Source organism: Vigna unguiculata, unplaced genomic scaffold, assembly GCF_037176805.1.
Source record: "Vigna unguiculata cultivar grain cowpea cultivar isolate G323 ecotype 2 unplaced genomic scaffold, ASM3717680v1 ptg000225l, whole genome shotgun sequence".
Classification (NCBI taxonomy): Eukaryota; Viridiplantae; Streptophyta; class Magnoliopsida; order Fabales; family Fabaceae; genus Vigna; species Vigna unguiculata.
The window spans coordinates 30,001-32,608 of NW_028196862.1; positions in this window are offsets into that span (position 1 = coordinate 30,001).

A 2,608-nucleotide genomic window follows, 5' to 3' on the forward strand; every position below is an offset into this window, starting at 1 on the left:
GACGTTCCCAAAATGGATAGTGTACTTTCGGGTCGGGTGAATTCAAAATATAGACGCCTATTGGCATTCCAACCTTTCTTCTCCTTTCAGGGCCTATCCGAAAACAAAAATAAAATTCAATACTTCTTGGTTGTGAATATCTGAATAGGACAAACCGCCCCGTGGATCTCTTTGCTTCGGAACAAAACAATTCGAATTAGGCTCGGTCAACTGGAATGTGTATTATCGATATAGGGGATCTTTCAAGTGAGAAGATCCATCGACCTGAGACGAAGAGAAAGAAAGGTCTATCTATTTTTTTTTTAGTTATTCAGTTAAACCAATGATTCGTTATTGGAGCAGCTAGCAACAACTATCTCATCTGGGAAAAGCCATCTTTTTCTCAACAATGTCTTTGTCATTTGATCCAATAGCGCTTCGTTAGATAGGAACAGATTTGATAAATATTGATAACTCTCAGATAGAGTATTAGAAGGGAAAAATCCTTTAGATGATGAACTATTGATTCTAAGCCATCTCTGGCAATGAATCAACAATTCAAAATGCTTTTCTTGCGTATTCTTGATAAACCAGTGTTTATATATAGATGTAGGAAGATTTGTTTGGGAAGTAAGAAGTTCCCTTGACATCTCTTCATCTGTAAAGAATTGTCGATGTGAAAACACAGAGACAAAAGGCTGATCTTTGAATAGGAAAAAGAGTGGATCCACGGGGTCCCAAATGAATTGGCTTATTCGAAAAAAGCCCTGTTCTTTGGAAGATCTATCTCGTGTCTGGTACTGCATGGTTCCACCCTGCAAGAACTCTGAATCATTCTCTTGAAGCTCATCCTCTTCATCATAAATGATCCGCTTGTCCCGAAATGACCTGGCCCAATAGGGAAATCCCAAATTATTGGGCCTTTCAATACAATCAAATAGAAAGCCCCAAGGGCGCCATATTCTAGGAGCCCAAACGATGTGATTGAAAAAATCCTCCTCTATCTGTTGCGGGTCGAGGACTCCTCCCCCTTCTTCAAACTCCGATTCATATTTTTCATAGAGAAATCTCTGATCAACGATAGAATAAGATCCATTTTGAATCCTATTTAAGGGATTCCTTGGTTCGGACCGAAGAAGCAATGTCACTCGATCCTTATCAAATTGACTGCAATCTTTTTCTGTACGTGAGGATCCCACCAGAGCGCCTTCTACTTCTAATAGGCCATGAACTAGATCATAATTCTTCTCAACGAGTCCATAAGATGTGATCCCATTTTTTTCATCAGGTCCGGGTAGAGACCAAAGGTCTTGAGCGACCGATCCGGCAGAACAACTCAAAAGGTAAAGAAGTATCGTTAATTTCTTCATACTCGTTCCAAGTTCGAAGTACCATTTGTACAAATAAGAATCCCCCCCGTCACATGATTTCTTCTTCATATAGATAGATATAGGATCTATGGAGCAATTACTTAGAAGTACATTTTGTGAAACAGCCCTTCCTATCTGATAGAAAAGGATCCCATGATCCTGAACCGATCTTACCTGAGATCGGAAATCCCAAGTTTGTCTATGAAGAACAGAACTAATTATATTAGTGTCTATGATGGATTTTTTTTGTATAATACTAATCGATAGGGCCTCATTGTTAAGTGCTACAAGATCTCGTACATTTGAACCCATCGTCGTGGACCCGAATCCATTAGTATGGGACATTTTCTTTTCCAAGTGAAATCCCCTAGTATATGAAAGAGTGAAAAAGTGTTTTCGTTGTTGTGGAATAAGAAGCCTTCGTATCTTAATGCATGTATTGAATTTATTCGGAGCTATTAGAGCTGGATCTACTTTTTGGGGAATATGAGTCGAAGCAATAACAAGAATATTTCTAGTGGAACATCTTTCACAATCCCTGGAGAGATAGTTCACTAAAAGACCGAGGGATAAGTAATTCGACTCAGTCACATCCAGATCATGAATGTTAGGAATCCATATTATGCAAGGAGACATTGCTTTTGCTAATTCGAAGTGAAAGGTGATATAAAATCGGTCTATTTCTGGCATCATATCCATAGTTAGCGTATTCATCATAGTTAGAAGCTCCAGCTCCATATCAAGGTCACGGTCGATATCGTCACTATCGTCACTATCATCAATATCGTCACTATCATCAATATCGTCACTATCATCAATATAGTCACTATTATCAATAAGAAAACCCTTAGGCTTGTTATCCAGGAACTTGTTCAGAAATACTGTAATGAAAGGAACATAGGAGTTTGTCGCTAGGTATTTGACCAAATAGGATCGTCCAGTTCCTATAGAACCTATCACTAAAATACCCCTACTAGGGGGAGGTAGGGCTAAGCGGAGCGAAAAGGGTTTTCCATGAGATGGGAAATGCAAACTATTAGCCCCCCACAAGGTGTGTGAATAAGTAATTGTCTGATAATTAGCAAGGAATATACGTCTTTCTACTAAACAGGATGTATTGAATTCATAAATCATTAGATACTTTTTTTGAATGTCAACTAAGTATCGTAAGTAAATTGCTCCCGGTTGTTCACTTATTTGATAACCAGAGTTATTCTTTGATAAAAGATCACTATGAGTAAGACTCAATAGAATTTGAT